The sequence below is a fragment of the Rousettus aegyptiacus genome, unplaced genomic scaffold (genome assembly GCF_014176215.1).
Source record: "Rousettus aegyptiacus isolate mRouAeg1 unplaced genomic scaffold, mRouAeg1.p scaffold_m13_p_1, whole genome shotgun sequence".
In the NCBI taxonomy this organism is placed as follows: Eukaryota; Metazoa; Chordata; class Mammalia; order Chiroptera; family Pteropodidae; genus Rousettus; species Rousettus aegyptiacus.
Window position 1 is genome coordinate 38195710 of NW_023416284.1, and position 17637 is coordinate 38213346.

Below are 17637 nucleotides of genomic sequence, written 5' to 3' on the forward strand. Positions count from 1 at the left end.
TTTTTTCCTCTCCAGGTAGAATAAATTACTCCTCTGGAAGCTTCCAGTGCTATATTGATATTTTCTATACCTCATCTCACATTGCAGAAGTTACTTATGCATGAGGCCAGGAGCTTGGATGGCAGAGATAGCACCTTTGCATCTTGCCACTGTTCACAATGCCTAGTACAGAGCCAAACATAAAGTAGGTGCTCAGTAAATATGTGTCGAATGGACATAGAAGTGGTGTCTATCTATAAACCAGAGTTGGCTTCCTCAATTTCCCAGATACTTTCAATATATATTCATAACCTTTCATTCAGTCTTTATTGTCAATTGTGACACTAACAAGAAAACAAACACAAAGACTGAAAAAAAAGAGAGAGAGAGAGAGAGACAAACACTGAGATAGAAACAAGGAGAGACAAAAAGGAAGGGAAAGCTTAACTGATGGACAATAAAGCAATGGGTCCAGTCAAGAAACAGAGAGACTGACCTATAGAGTCAGAAATTGCTATGAAGCTCAGAGCCAACATGCAGGGTTGGCAATTTTTCAAGACTCACTGTAGGCAGTCAACACAGCTGACTTGGATTTACTCTGAACTTATCATGTCAGAGAGGGCCTTCCTCTCATTTTGATCCCTTAAGCTAAACAACCCATTTTCACCACTACGAAACTTTTATCATTTTAGCTGTGAGTTCTTCTATTCAGCAGAATTTTATTTGTTTTCTTTTCTCTTTATGAGAATCCCCCACTGGCACTGTAGATTGGTTGTATGTCAGGTTCAAATAAAATAAAATAATAATAATAAAAGCAAGGTGGCAATTTCTTTCCAATAGAATATGCTGCATATTTCATGAAATAGAAGCCAGAGGAGTTTTGTGATTCCTGAACCAAAACCTTTCCACATCTGAGGACTAAATGGAGGAAATACACAGAGAGCATCTCACAGAAAAAGAAACCTGATCATTTGCTCTCCAACCTAAGGGAAGTATTCAAGTGATTCATTGGTTTAATGTCTGTTTGTTTGTTTTCTTAACATGGGTTCATATCCTGATACACATTTCATAGACTGAGTTCAGTGCTAGTTTTTATGGATATAAATGTACTACCAGAGTTGGGGTTTTCTTTTCCTACTAGACACTCCTTTTTCACTACAGAATATCTGGCTGGCTCCTGCTCTTAACCTGGAAATATTGCCTCACCTCCAAGATTTATTTTTGTTTTCAAGTCACTTCCCTGTCCTAGTACAAGAGACAATCTGGTCCAAAGGAAGGCGCACTGGACAAAGAGTCCAAAAATCCTGGATTCCGATAATGCCTCTCAGCTGTAAAGTTGTGCATCTCCCCAAGCCTGGTTTGCTTTCCAATTTGTAGATTGGAAGAGTTGACTAATCTACTTCTAGAATTCAATCAATTGAATAATCATTTTATTTCCCTAAAAATAATTGCTGAAAAGTGCAATGGCATAGAGATTTTATCATTATGTATGCTTCACAATGCTTGTCACAAACAGGAAAAAATATTCAAGGAAATATTTCCAGTAAGCTAAATAAAACAAAATCTTTGCCCGAAATGTTGTAATATATCTTTTCTCCTCAACCTTGTGGTTAGTGCCAAACAAAAACAAAAACAAAAACAAAAACAAAAACAAAGAAACACACATACAGATACTTAAGTCTCAAGATATTAATGGCAAACAGAAAACTTCTTATTATCAAGGCGGGAAATTTTTCTCTCATTTTAAGGGTAGCATTAATAGCTAAGTAACATTACATGTTAGGTACTATTCTAAGCAGTTTGTGTTAAGTCCTATACGCTTCACAACAATCTTATATGACAAGTACTGTTATTTTGTCACAAAGAAAATTGAAGCACAGAGAGGTTAGATAAGTTGGTCAAGACCACAAAGCTGGCAGGGCTGGGGGAGCTAAGGTTTGAGTCCAGGCAGTCCAGCACCCAAGTCCAGACTTCTTACCACCTGTTACACCATATTTTGATTTTAAGAATCTATGCTTACCACAGCTGGTAATAGACAAGAGCAGTAATGCAATCTCTTCATACCTGATTAATGAATATTTTAACAGTAGACAGATGTGAATCGATACTGACCAATACCTGTCACAAAGTCATAAGTGTTCAAAGCATCTACCATCAGCCCAATGCCCTGTTGGCAACAGAGAAACACCCATTTTGTGTTGTTAGCACATGAAATTGTGAACAATCTGTACTTTGCTCCTATAGGAACTCTAACTATTCCATTATTTCCCATTAAATTTTACAACCTTCCTGGGAGATAACTGAGATCACCTTCCCACTCAGAGGCAGCATAACACATAGAACAGACCCTGGAACCAGAATGCTTGTATAAAATCCTAGTTCTATACTTTACTTGCTGTGTGGTCTTGGGTCAGTTACCAACTTTCTCTGTACTCCAGTTTCCTCTCAGTTACTAAAAGTTACCATTCTCCTGAAATCCTGCTCCATGCCAAAGCATCCAATAAGATATTTTTCCCCATAAAATTGCTCAAAGACCCACAAGGTAGATAACATTGTTCTTGTTTTGCAAACAATGAAACTGGGGTTCTGAGAGTGATTTACCCCAATCACTTAACTAGTGAACATTCTTTGTCACAATAAGCCCTAAATAACATCTAAAGTTCCTCACAACAGCCTTCAATTTATGCGATTTTTTAAAGTGCCATCTAAAAGACATAAACTGTGATTTTCTTGCTTTGTTAGCTTTATTAGCTTGAGGAGAATTAAATCCCAGCAAAAACAAAATGTTTGACTTGAGTGAATTATCAGAATGAAATGCTGCCTCAATTAGATTCTTCATCTGCCTGCAGGGTTGCTCCAGGCATCCGAAATCTACCAAATGCTATGTTTAAGATGGGTACTATCAGGTACCAAGCCAAACACCCACCCGTTTAAGAAAAATTACTTTGGAGGGCAAAAAGGAGTAAAGAAGCATATTCCTCTCTGGCTTTGGGAGAAAATGAACAATAAGTGATACCATCTCTTCCTGGCAGCCTCACACAATGGTGTGCCATGTAAATGAAACATACTGTGAAACAGCTTGAGAGATGAGCTTCATCAACAATAAGTAATTTTTATTCAGATTTTATTGTTGAATACAATGAACATGATTAAATGTTTCAGATATGCCTATTCAGACCTTAAGCAAACCACCAAAAAAAAAAAAAAAAAAAAACCTACCCCACTAAAAATCATTTTCTAAATCTGCTTTGGGAAGAGCTTTAATTGCCAACTTGATGTGTAGAAATGAATTCCCACTTGATAGCGGCACAGTTCCCAAGAAGATAGTAACAACACGTTTGCACTTCCCACCTCGGCCTCTTCTCTCATCCCTGCCGATCCTCTCAGCGTTGCCAAATAGTTACAATTCCAGTCTTTCAAATCATCTCATTTTGAACTTCCTAAACCTTTAAGAGGGCCTCTGAGTAAGGAAAAGAACAATAGCGCTTCAAAAGCCTTGTCTGTGAGTTCTTCAATACTCTATTTGAATGCTAGGGTTTCAATCAAGGACATCAGCAATTTCTGATTGCTTAGAAGTTGACTTTTATACAGCTTTGATTAGGTCGCCCTTCGCAATAGGAAATCAAGAAAAATCTTTGATTCTTTTCAGATTCCAGAACTGTCACCAAGCCTTGTCAGGATACAAAGTGAAAGAGGGTGAGGGGCGAGGAGCATTCCTACTCCAGCCAACCTCTCCTCTCCCCGCCCCCACTACCCCGCACATTTATTTTCAATCCTGTTCAATTCAGGGTTTCATCCAGAATCACTTATCATTGAGATAATAAAAACAATAGGTGCTAATTCAGGAGGTGGGAATGGTTTATAATGTTATGGATTTCCCGAACACCTATAATTGGCACATAAATGTACAAATGTGAACCGGATAATTAGGGGGTCTGAATGTAAGCTACCTTTATATGATTACTTGAAAACATGTTAAGTGTTATGAAGTGTCAGCGGAACCCCCACAAAGCCTTTATTAAAAAACATCAACATTTTGAAAGTGCATTGAAAGGGGCCAGCAGGAGGGGAGCAGAAAAGAGGGACAAGCGACAGAGGATCCTCGCTCAGGTCCCAGCGACTCGCTAGAAGCTGCGTTACAGCATCCATCTCGGAGGACCCTCCTGCCTGCCCAGCTCTGGGGCAGCAAAAGGCGCGTTCGCTTCCTCAGGCTTTCCACCCGCCCCTCTTTTTAAGGAGATAAGCCCAGGCGAGAGCCGGCATCCAAACGCCCCCGCAGGCACCGAGCCACGCGGACACGCACCCCACCCTCGCCGACACACGCACGAGCGCCCAGATGCCCGCGCCGCGGCGCTCTCCGCTCCGCCCGCCACCGCAGAGCATCCAGCGAGAGCCAGACCGCTACCGCCAAGCGCCCCCGGCCTCCCCACCCCCACCCCATTCCTTTAGACTCTCCCAGCCCCAGCGGAAGTGCCCAGGCAGACCCCCAACAATGAGGACTTGTGTGATGCAGTTGGGGGTGGAGTGCAGTTTACAGGGAGTGAAACGTACAGTCTGGCGGGGCCGGAGGGTGGGGGTAGCTACCCAGGATCTGAGTAGCCTCAGCCTCGCTTAGCGGCTTGCCTTGGAACCCCCCACCCCCAGTCCGGTCCACCCGCACCGCCGTCAAGGAAAAATGGGGTGGGGGGGAGGCTCTTTAAAAAGTGCAGAGAAAAGACACGCCGTCCCACCAAGGGTCACAGTACAACTCCGCGGGACGAGCCCAGCGGGGGAAGGAGAGTCCCAACTACCGCAACCATCGTTGTTTCGAAATTTACTTTGTACACTCATCCAACAGCCCCTTTCCGACGCTGCGACACAAACTCCCACCATCGCTGACTCCAGGTTTTCTTGGCAGCTGAGTCTTCCTTTTCGGGCTTCTTTATGAGCCAAACGACAGAGATTTTAAAGTTTCCCCAGTAGAGAAAAAGAGAGAGAGAATAAGAAGGAAAAAAAAAAAAACCTGCGCTCTGCATCTGAGGTAGAGCGTCGAGTCTGGAGAAGAGAGATGAGGGGCTGGGGGCTGGCTGGGGAGCCAACCTATCGGGGTGGGAGTGGAATGGAGGTGAGAGAGGCAGAGAATCGAGTCGAAGGAAGAGCGGGGAAGGGCTGGGGTCGGAGAAGGCTGAATGGCGTCTGCGAAAGGGTAGGGGTTATTGGGATAAAAACGGTTTTTACACAGATCGGAGCAGAACCTCAGCGCGGCAGAAAAGTAAGGGAGCAAAGAAGTGAAAAGCGGGTTCGAGGCGAGTAAGGAAGAGGGTCCGGCCCGGGGACGCCGCTAGCGAGTCAGGGAAAAGAGCTCGGAAGCACCCGGTAGCTTTCGGACCGGGAGAAGGAAAAGTCCGTGGATGCGTAGAGGCGGGAGCACAGGAGGAAAGAGGGTGCAAGCGGTCCTGGAGAGAGATGAGTATTTGGGGTGAGCATGTCTGGAGGGAGGACAGCGCGTGGTCAGATGTAGGGAGACCAGGGGTTGTAGGGGAGACCCAGAAGGAAGGAGCAGCGGTCGCCCCTTTCTTCCAGCAAGTGGGGGAAGCGGAAGGAAAACTGAAGTCGCAGACCCCGTGGCACCCCTAGCCAAACTCCTGAGAGGGGCGCCCCAGGAGTCCTCTTGCTCGCCCGGGGGCCCCAGGTGTCCGGATGCCGTGTCCCCGTCGCGGCACCTGCCGCTGCCGAACTCCTGCCCCTGCCGCGCCTCACCTCGGCTCGCCGCAAGCATCCTCGTCCGCTGCCGCAGCCGCCCGGGAAGCGGCTCCCCATGCCCGGCGGGCGGCGGCACTCAGGCGCGCTCTCCAGCCCGGGGAAGCCCCGGCGAGCGCGGAGCTGGGTCCATCCTCCCGAGAGCCACAGACCCCGCGTCAGAGCAGGGGGAGGAGACCTCCCCGCGTGCAGACCCGCCTCCTCCCGCAGCCCCCGCCTCGCCCGCCCCACGCCCGCCGGGTCCGGGTTGGCGCCACTCACCTGATGACTCCCGGGCCGCCGCCTCCTGGCCGCCCGCCGTGCGTCCCTCGCCCCCGGCTCGCGGCTGCTGCTCCTGCTCCCACCCGGGCACTCTTTGCGCCGCCGGAGCGCGCTCCGAGAGCTTAGCCGAGTCGCGGTGGCGACGAAGAGGAGGAAGAGCTAGCCAGCGAGCGAGCGGGGGCGCCGCGGTTCGTAGTCGCTCCTCTGGAGCCCTTGCGCTCACTCCCCATCCCGGCATGGAGGGGGAGAGCCAAGCAGAGAGCACGGGGTCCCCGCCCCGGCTGCGCCGGCGGGGAGGGGGTGAGGGAGAGAAGTGAGAAAAACTACCAGATTCGGATTTCACAAAGTACCCAGTGTTTTCGTCACTATCACTAGCAGCAGCAGCCCTCGCCTGGCATCCCTCATTTTTCTCTAGGGCCTACTCTTTCATCTAAGCCTCTAAACATACGCGCACCCAAATATAAAGAGTTCCAGTGGGCGAAAACTGGAAACGCAAGTTCGGCGAAGATGTGTTGCCCCCACGCCCCTTGGCAGGAGGGGGGCGCTAGCTCCCAGCCGCCAAACCTGGTTTGGCAGTTCTGGTTTACACTGAAGCTTCCCAGGCAAAGTTGGGCGGAGGGGAGGGTTGCATCTGTCACGTTTTCATCAATCCCAGGGAGGGGCTCAGGCCCCTGAGGGTATGCAGGCCCCAGTTACACACCCAGCTCTCCTGCTTCCTCCTTAACTCTCCCTACTCCCTTGATTAGAATGCCTGGGCGAGGAGAAGCCTCAGAACAGGGCTCAGGAGAAGGCCCCAGCTCTGGTCCTAGTTTACAAAAATCCAATAAACGGCAGAAAATTTTGTGTCGGTCTGGAAATTTTTCTACCCTGAGACTGGATTCAACTCAAGTAAATGCCTGTTGTGGTATACTCGCCTCCAGAGGCCAAAATGCCAGGTGTGGGAGGAAAAATCAAACCAAGTCCTGCCCCGTTGGATCAGGGCCTGAGAAAGGAAGAGACAGGCAACAACAGTTCCTTTAAAAGTTTATTTTTATCCTTTTTAGGGGCCACAACTGCCTGTCTTCCAGCTGTGTAATAATAAAGCTAATGTGGTGGATTGGATTTGAGTTTGGTTTTTTTTTCCCTCATAGCTTCTGTCACTCACCCATGAAAATTTAATGAAGCATTTAGGGTTATTACCTCCAGAGTCAATGGGCTAAAAATATTTAGCCTAATGCACTCCTCGTGGAGCCAATAGGCCCATGGCTGGTACATACCAAGTTATCGAGAGACCCTCCCTTTTCTCCACAAAATTCACGACCCATTAAACTTATTCCGTAATAACAGCTTTTGTACAAATGGAGGCCGCTGCAAAAGGAGGCTGTCATGTACCTCCTGAAAAGATAGCAATTTACACAGAGACAAGAAAAATGTGTGAGGTCATTGGCAGGATGCAATCTTGGGAGAATAGTTGATCAGAGGAAACTCCCAACAAGGTGGGAGGGAGGTGTCCCCCTTGATATTACTCTATTTACTCCTGGGCATGACCAGAAAATCTAATGGTGGGGATGGGAAAACTGGCTCAAGTCTCTCCAACTTTTTCAAAGTTTTGGAGAGTGCCAAGAGTTGCTACCAAACACTTTAGTTTTCTCATCTATAAAGGCAGACCTCGGGAATTTGAACTAACACACTCTCTCTCTCTCTCTCTCTCTCTCTCTCTCTCTCTCTCTCTCTCTCTCTCTATATATATATATATATATATATATATATATATATATATAATATATATATAATACACACCCACACACACACACACAACACAGACAAATCAAGAAGACTTGGTTAAAATAAGAGGAATGAGTATAGAAAACTATTATACTTTTCAAGGGGCTGGGGTAAATGTCAAACTTTAGGTGATCAGACATAGGTCTAACTTTTCATTGACTCTACCAAAATAAAAATATTCCTAAATTTCTCAGTGCTTTAGAGGATAGCCAGGGAACATCAAACAGATTTACGTATATTTTAAGACCCTGCATATAAGAGTTGTTGCCTTCGCTCCACTTCCACCTTGTGTCTCCAGTTGACATGATTATAGACATTGAAGGGTATGTGAGACGCTGAGTTGGAAGAGTAATAGAAATGGAAGAGACTCATGTAAAACTATCTCTATTCAGTGCTGGACGTGGTCCACCACGGAAACCGGGCAAATTCCCATTAAATCCATCAGAGGCAACAAAAAAGCTGCTGCTGTTCCCAACTCCAGGCAACCCTTGGTTGACCTCACAGATTGCAAGGACCTTGTCAAGGTATGATTCCTTATTTTTTTTTATTTTTACACCTACAGCACCTGGTCTTCCTAGGTGGTCTCCCATCTAAGTACTAATGAGACCTGACTGCTTAGCTGCACAAGATCAGGCGGGAGGGCTTGTTCAGGGTAGCACGGCGGTAGACCATAATATATAGATAGATTCTAACTACAAACAGCTGCCCAAGGACCTAACAGTCTTACAGGTTAAGCCAAATCAAATTTTACAGTACTATTTTAACTGATTTTATGTTAAATATGTCAAGAAACTACTCATCTAAAATTTAAGGTGTTTTTTTCTTTTCTTCTCATTTAAATAACAATGCCATTTGTATTAAGTTGGGCTTAAGGAAAAAATCAACATGCATTCCTTTATCATCTATTCTGAGAAATAACAAATAAGAACAGCAAAGATGTATATATTGCTTATTATGTTCCAGGCACCCTTCTGGGTGCTTCCCATATGTTACCTCATTTAATCTTCACAATAGCCCAGTGACAAGGTACTCTTATTGGTACGTACTGGGTAGAAGAATATAGATTGGAATCTGATAGGCCTGAGTTATCTTTGACAAGTTACTTACCTCTCTGAACTTCAAAATTCTCAGTTCTACAATAATGATACCTGCTTAATGAGACATCTGCTTCATAAAATTGCTGTGAGCCTTAAATTAGAAAATGTGTTAGACATGGTGGGAATAGAATAGGTCATATCATAAATATGGGTTCTCTTTCCAGAATAATTCCAATATAGTTCATTTTAAATCAACAACAATATTTATGGAAGCCATTCTGTATATCAGGCACTGTACTAGGTATTAGAAATAATGATTGATAAATCAGAAACAGAGCCTGCCTTTGAGAAGCTCAATTGAGTAAAGAACATGGACATGAGTAGCACGCAGAAAGGCAAAGGGGTTTTATTGAACTTCACATAATTTATCCCTATGCACATGATTCTCAAGATACTCAGAGGGCCAGCTTATTTAAGTGCTATTTGAAGCTGACCCGTGCTTGAAAGCAAAACCAAATGCCAAAAATCATAAATCCAACTAGCAGTAACTCCTCTTCCAAAGAAAGGAATGCAAAGTAGTCCATTTTGTGTATTCTATATTATTTAAAATTCTATTTATTCCTACGATTATTTCAAATATACCTCTCACTGGCTGGAGAATAATAAAATTATTTGTGCTGTCAGCTCTGGAAGTTTCAAACACAAATTATTACATAGCCATCACTTATTAAATAGCTTGCAGTGCTTGCATATGCCAGGAATATGCTAATATTTCTATACACATAAAGTTCTCAAATTAATAAAATTTTCAATAATGTTCAGTAGGAAAATTTCTACCAAGCTTTTTAGAGACATCACGTGTTCAACGTATACTAACATTGAATGCACAAAATTTCAAAGGTTTGTAAAAATAATAGGTCTCTCACAGTCCCTTTCACTCAAATTCATTCAAACTCAGATTGTTCTCACTTATTCAAAAAATGTTTACTGATTGCTTCCTCTATACCAGACACAGTGTTAGGCATTGGAAGTAAAAATAAATAAAAATTTTAAAACACTTACTCTCAAACAAATCATACCCATGTGAAGGAAACACATCATTACATTGCATTGCGATAAATGCTTTGATATTGCTAAGTACAAGATGCTAGGGGCATATCAAAGAGGGTTTTTTTTTAACCCAATGTAAGATGTTAAGAAGACTTCATAAAGGAAGTGATAGCATCTTGAAAGATAATGAGTAACCAGATGAAACAGGGAAGGGTATTTCTGGCAAAGAAAAGAGAATGTATGAAAGCATTAAAAAGATTCTTCTCTGGGGGGTGGCTCTAGTCGACTCTAGGAAAACAACATAAATGAATTGAAAAGGTCCTGGTTTTCTATGTTTGGGACTTTGGAATTTATTGTAAAAGTAAAGGGGTCCACTTAAAAAAAAAAGCAGAAAAATATATGTTCCCTATAGCGGGGGCGGGGGGGAGAAGGGGGACACCCTTAAACCTTACATCATCCACATTTCAGACACTTTTCTTGTATGCCCAAGAAACAAGTAAAATATCCAATTGCTATTTCTCTTCTGAGGTCAAAAAAGCAACAAAATAAATTTCTGTGTGGCTTCAAAACAGAATATCCCTTCTTTTACAATACTGGCCTTGCTTGATTCCAGGGAAAGGTTGTATGGCACTATTAGTAAACTTGACTCTGGTTTACAGTCACTATAAATAGCACTCATTTTTCCAAGGAGGGGGCAGAGGAGAGTAGCAACACTGCAATTGCATTTATGCCACCAATCTGCTCTTTTTAGCTAAATGCACAGTAGAAACAAAGTGGAGCTCTAAAGTGATTGTCAACGGGCTCTTAAGTCCGAATACAAACCCCCAATTTTTTTCACTCATAAAGTGGAGCTTAAGGTAATGTTAGTACTTGAAAGTAAGAGTAGACTAAAAGCTATCAGAAAACGACTGAGTTTCTGATGCCTAGAGAGTATCAGGGACAGAGAAGAATCAGAAGAACCATATATTTTGTGACTACTATGTTAAAGGTATGACAGATATTTCTTGTTTGCCTCTCTGGTTGCCATTCCTCCTTCTTCTGTAAATGATGCCCAGCTTTCTTTGGGGAACCAGTCACCCATCAAATAATATTTTTTCTATTTAGCTCTGGTAGAGCTGACAATATCCCCCAGATCCAGAATGGACAGTGCAACAAATTTCTTGGCCATAATTCAAGGATGGGCAAATGGGTAGCCTGTGTACTTTTGAGAGGGCAACTGAGAAAAATGCTTTCTCTTTACCACTGGACTGGAAACTGGAAAGATATTAAGCCTGCATCTGCAGGAGCCCATTCCATAAGAAAAATCCTGCAGAGCATAAAACTAACAGAGAAGAAAACAAAACTAAGAGATAGAAAAATAGAGATTTATGAGGATGTTGTGAAAGGGCTTTAGTTTAGCCATGCCTGAAGTCAACTACCATCCCCCATCCAGATTTTTCAGTTATATCAGCCAAAATATTCCCTCTATAATTTAAGCCAGTTTAAGTCTCCCCCCCCCCTTTGACTAAAAAACATTCTAATATTCCAAGTATTGCATTATAAACTTTCTTTATATTAGCCAACTTACTACGTAAGGAACCCCCAAAAGCTATTTGTATATATTTATACTTGGCCTTGTTCTAGGAGGAACATGAATTCACAATTGACAAGATAGAAATAAACTCATGGAGTTAAATATTTTACTCAAAGTTGCACACTCAGAAAGATGGTTGCAGAATTTAAAATGTTATTAACAATAACTACGACACAAAGAAAAGAATAGAATGTACAAAAGTTATGCAAGGTTTCCACCCCAAAACCTGCAAAATGTTGAGGAAAACAAAGAAGATCCAAATAAATGGAGAGGAATACTATATTCACAGTTTGGAAAACTCAATACTGATAAGATGTCACTTCTCCAAATTGAACTATACATTTAACACAATCCTAATAAAAATTTTCTGCTTGCTTTTTCAAAAAACTAACAAACTAATTCTAAAATGTATATGGGAAGGTAAAGATGGAACGGAAGAGAAAATCCAGAAATAGACCAACACATGTACAGTCAATTGACTTGTTTTATATTTATACAAAGGTGCCAACGCCATTTATTTAGAAAATATAAGTCTTCAAAACCTGATATTGGAACAACTGGATGAACATATAGGGAAAAATTTGACCTCAACCCTTTCCCTACACCATATATAGAAAAAAATAGAATTCCTAAAATGTTAAAGGTTCTAAAGAAGAACTTTAGAGAGTGTCTTCACAATTGGAGATATGCACAGATTTAGAGAGGACAAAAAATCATTGAACATAAAGGAAAAAAATGATAAGTTGGACTTCTTCAAAACTTAAAATGTGTACTGATCAAAACAGCAATAAGTAAATCAATAGTAAACCTCAAACCTGGAGGAAATATTCACAATACATAAATCTGACAAAGGACTTGAATCCAGAAAATAGAAAAGACTCCTACTAATTAGTAATAAAAAGATAAACAACCTAACTGAAATGGACAGAACACTTGAACACAGATGCTTTACAAAAGAAGATATATAAATGGCCAATAGGCACATGAAAAGGTGTTCAACGTCACAAGAATATGCAAATAAAACCATAATGAGATATTACTTTGCAACTAGTAAAATGGCTAAAATTTGAAAGTTTGACAACATGAAATATTGGTGACAATGTAGAGCTCTTATACATTGCTGCTGAAAGTGTAAAATGGTATTATCATTTTGGAAAATTGCCTGGCACTTTCTTATCAAGTTAAACATAGGTCTATCCTATGAACAATTGTAGGTATTCCCTTGTAGGTACTTACCCAAGAGAAATAAAACATGCACACACACACACACACACACACACACACACACACACACTAGAAAGTTGATAGCAGCTTTATTCATAATAGGTCAAATTAAAACAAATATCTTTCCACAGTAGAAGAAATAACCAAATGGTAGAATATCATAAGGTAGAATAATCCTAAGCAAGAAACAAAACACTACTGGTAGGTGCAGCAACACAGATGACTTTTAAAAACATATTGAAAGACACCAATCAAACGACTCTTAAGATCTGCGCATTTCTATAGATGCCTTATTTTACCTTAATTAAAAATTTTTGTTTAAAAAGTAGGCATAGAAAAAGTGGAACAACTGATCAGTCCCCATAGACAATATAAGTACCACTCTATTATACCCCAACACAGATATTTGTGCTAATATTCCACGTCCTGAATAAAATGCTATACACACTCAATATAAAAAGAGTACTCCATGTTTTGTATGGCACTGCCACAGCAATAAATGTATTAAAAAAGTACTCTTTAAAGAACATTAATGCAAGAATGGTTCAACCAAAATGGAGCACCTGCCAGAAAATGAAAGCACCATCCAGTCACGACGTGGTTGTTATCAGGTCAAGGCTTTCCTGACATAGGAGTTAAACAAATAGATGTTGGATCATGGCTTGGAAGAAATGAGATAGAGAAATCAAGCTTCAGATGGTGGAAGTGAATGGGAGAAAAGTGTCTTGAGCAATAAGACCCTTATGTTCTTCCAAACCACAATATTCTGTGATGCATCGAAGAGCTCTTATCCAAAAGCTCTGAAACCAGTCACATTTCAAACGCTTCCCCGAAAGCCAATAAGAGGCTACAACTCTATACCAAATGGCCCAGTGTGGTTTAATTTGTATGAAAACCACATAAGGAAAAAGTTGCCACTCTTTCCTGGAAATATATTGATGCAAATAACACTTTATAAAATATTTTTTTTAAATAAAAAGAATGTAATTGCTCATTGAATTGTAATATGAATGCAAATTAACTTACTGTAATTATACTGTGCAATTTTCTACTTTAAAAACTTAGAAAATGGAAGAGACCTGATAAGTAATTTGAACTATAATTCTTCATTGTGTTCCTTCATTATGCAGTGGTTACCATAAGCAATTTGCTCTGCTCTGTTTTAATGTAAAATGTTTTTAGTTCATACTGTTGCATTGGCAGAACTCAAACGTAACTGTTCAATATATAAAGAGATACTTGCTTTTCCCCCAAAAAGTGTACTGTAGAAATTTCAAGATAAAATCAATATAGCACAAGAGAATTTGTGAAGGATTCTTAACGTATTTTCATTTAGGAGCCTTTAGCACATTGTCTCTCTAGCCTATGCCCCCAACAATGTTTTAAATTATCAGGTAATTCCAAAACAAATAGGAGTCAGATGATAAGCATTCATGCTTTAATGACAAGACTTTGGCACAGAAGAAAATAGGTTCTAGCTACAGCTCTGCTACTAATTAATTATGTGACCTTCCCTATTCAAGCCAACATTTCCCTCATATGTAAATTAAAAGGTTGGGCTAGGTGATGATTCCCAGCTTCTGCCCCAGCCCTTACAGGATAAGATTACTCTGTAGTCACTCTTTGCTTTATATTGTTTAAGGAACATAAGTGACAGTAAATGAATTTCTTATTTAGAATTAATGACAGTAAGAATGAACTGCAAGCCCTTTAGTTCACCCATTCATTGCTAAAAAATGTCTAACACAAAGATCTTCTGTGACGACACAAATATTTTTTAAAAAATAGTAATTATCTGTTTTTGTGCTAATAATAATTTGCATGTGTAATTCCCTTAGTATGGATACTGTTAATGGCAGGGTGAAGATACAGAGAGCTGGAGAGCCCTTTGAGAATCAGCACAGTGCAGTGGGAAGAGAGTGAGTAAGGCTTAGAATCACGAGACTGCTTTGGTATTTCCTGTGGCTAATGACTATACTAGACTACTAGACCTCGGCAATCTCATCTCTTAGAATGCCCTCAGCTACTTCCCTGGAATGTTTTGAGGATTTAACACATAATGAATGGAAAGGCATTTGGTCACCAATATTTGCAAATATCTCCTTTAATTTTCTGAACAACCCTATAAAGTCGTTGCTACTATTATCTCTAGTTTTCCAGGAAAAAAAAAAAAAACAGAAAAAAGAACAAGAAGAAGGAGAATGTGGGGTGAGGGGGAGAAAAAGAAGCTAATAGAAATTAAACAACTTGGTTAGGGTCACAAACCCTGACCTTGTCTGTCCTGTCTATCCAGAGAGAATAGCGACAGTTCTTCAGCTTCTGGATTTCCATGATAACATATACAGCATAGGTAAACTTTTTTCTCTCAACATTTTTCTCTTCTCAGAGAAAGTTTCATCTTTGCCCAACTAAGAGTACTACCAACTTCCATTCCTCAGGTATAAAGTCAGTAAAAATATCTATATTTCATTAAAAGATACTCTTTAGTTTCCCCTTTAGCATTTATCCCAGCTACACTCACCCCATTTCTCCCTTTCTAAAAACCCCAATTCCCGTTTGGAGAAGTATGCGATTTCTCAGAAGCTGATTCTACCCTCAGCTCTGCGTTGAAGCACATGACTTAAGTGAAGCCAGTCAATGTGCTCCATCCCCTTGGCCAGAGTAGTTAAATCAGGGGTTGGCAGAGAAAGTAACCTTGTCCAATCGGACTTGTGCTAAATATAGTGAGACAAAACTAACCTGTAGCCAAGGTGGCAATAGCTGGGGTTATAAAGGTAACAGGCCTGATGATAAAGCTGGACCCAAGGGGGTCAAAACCAGGACACCAAAAGAAATCACAGTCTGTCAAATCACTGAGTCACTGGGTAAAGCCATACAGGATTACCATAATAATGAGTCAATGATATCCTTTTTATTGTATAAGCCAGAATTATTTGTTATTTTCTATCGAAACCATGCCATCAATTTGCTGAAGAGGTTTTAAATACAAATGAAGTAATGACTAAGAAATTACAAAAAAAAAGCTACGCAATCGTAGATTTTGATAATGGTGATTACGACAATGACAATGATGATGAAAGTAAAGGAGAAGATGAGTACCTTTCAACAATTATGGTGCTAGAATTTCAGTGATTTAAAAAATAGTTCATTTCTCTTTGTTTCCCTAGTTCATCTCACAATCTTATTCTAGCAGCATACTCATGTATACCTTTGGTCAAATCATAGCCGATGACAGATCTTTTCCTGACCACACCTTCTACATGTTTACCTCCATTCCTTTGTTCATGCTATTTTCTCCTACACAATTACCCTTCCCCATTCTTATTTATTGAAATCCTTCCCAAACTCCAAGATCTAGTTTAAATGAAGTCCCTCTCCCTTCATTCTCTCTTTTGCTATCTTTATATGTTGTGTCTATTTCCAATCTTGATCTCTGCTATGTGTTAGAGCCATTTTTCACACGTCTGGATCCCCCAAAGAGATTGTAATCTCTTAGAGTAGATGCTAAGCTCCTTATAAACAGCAGAGGGAAAGAAAGAGACATATGCAACTTCTGTCACGGCACTAATATCAAGGATGATTCAGCTGATGTGGTAGTAATTCCACCATTGAACAGTCATCAATCAAAATCTTATGAGGAGTACCTTACGAAGAGATGGAAAATGATTAGAAATGCTGAGACCACAATCTAATTGGGAGTTGTGAAGAAAGATAGGAAAATGGGTTAAAAAAAAGAGAAGTGAGGAGAGGACAGAAGGGAGGGAGGGAGAGAGGGAAAGAAATTAGAGAGGAGTAAGGTTTGGGTAATGTTGTCAAAGGATGCTAAGGTAAAACTCTCCACAGCTTTTATCTGCCCTTCTGTTCTTAGGGAGATATGATATCGTCAGAGTGTCCTATTACCATTGCTGTTCTCCAAGAGATATTTCCAGTCTAATTAGAAGTACAGAGCCTTTCCTTTTTATGCCCTGAACTGTATGTTTATAAATAAAGAATAAAACATGAATAGTAATCAGAGCATACGATTTTAAATGATAACTTTAGTTCTATTTTTTTTTCTTGCAAAGACTTAAAAACATATGTATTTAGAGATAATATAAGCCCTCGTCGAAAGCAATTTACTTAAGATAATTGATTGAGAGGAAAATCAACACTATAAAAGTCAGAACAGAGACATAGAGAGGTGTGTGACATCTCCATCCCAAGTGGCACAGAGTGCCATTCACTTATGATCACATTTATTTATCATCCCAGACAGGAGATCACAGAGGACAGGGAATCACATGAAACTAGAAATATGTCAGCTCATCATACCTGCCCTTGTAGGGCATGTTTTCACGCAGGAGACTCTGAAATACTCACGTGTATAAAGTCATCATCAACTTGAACCTTAATGAAGCAGTTAGTCCCTAGCTAACTCCTGAACTCCACAGCCTTAAAAATGAAGTGCTTCTAGTTTGCCCTCTTCTCCAGCTAGGACTTCATCTGGCCAGTGATGGCCTCAGTCTTGGCCATGATACATCATCCTGGCAGCGCTCACAGTGGAGCATTGGTCTCTGGGCGTGGCTCCCTTTATTTCGAATCTTAGTTCTGACTCTATGTAGGTGTGAACTTGGGTGAATTCTTTAATTCTCAGCTGCACTAATCTCTCCTTTATAATGGGGGTAATAATAGCTTCCTCTGGTATCTATTTTAATTATTAAATAAAATAACTTTTGTAAATTTTTATCATAGTACTTGATATGTGGTAAGAAATAATAAATCAATGGCTGTCAGTAGAAATCATTAATTTGGACGTGGATATCTCTTTTTGGTTCACTCAGGTGTCTCTAGAAAAGTAATTCTAGGAATAATAAGCCCCGATATTCCAGTATGTAGCCATGAAGGGCTGTGGCAACAACCCTGTAATTCCCTGTATTCAAACTTCCTAAAGTCATGATGTGAGTCATACTAGGTAAGCATTAAGTCATTGGTACGTATTTTATTATTTGAGCGAGCTGCTTTTCTCTACAG

At 40.9% G+C, this 17637-nt stretch overlaps 1 protein-coding gene across 3 annotated transcripts in view; it reads right to left on the bottom strand.

The window, feature by feature from the left end:
• The window catches only part of DAB1 (DAB adaptor protein 1), a 1029186-nt gene that overhangs the window by 361727 nt on the left and 649822 nt on the right, over nt 1-17637 (bottom strand). The window contains exon 1 of one of the 3 annotated variants that reach the window (XM_036228321.1): nt 5719-5850. The exons of the other annotated variants lie outside the window; for them this stretch is intronic. The gene's annotated coding sequence lies outside the window, so the exon portion shown is untranslated. Of the gene's footprint in view, nt 1-5718; nt 5851-17637 lie in introns of those variants that run through there. 3 annotated transcript variants of the gene reach the window in all.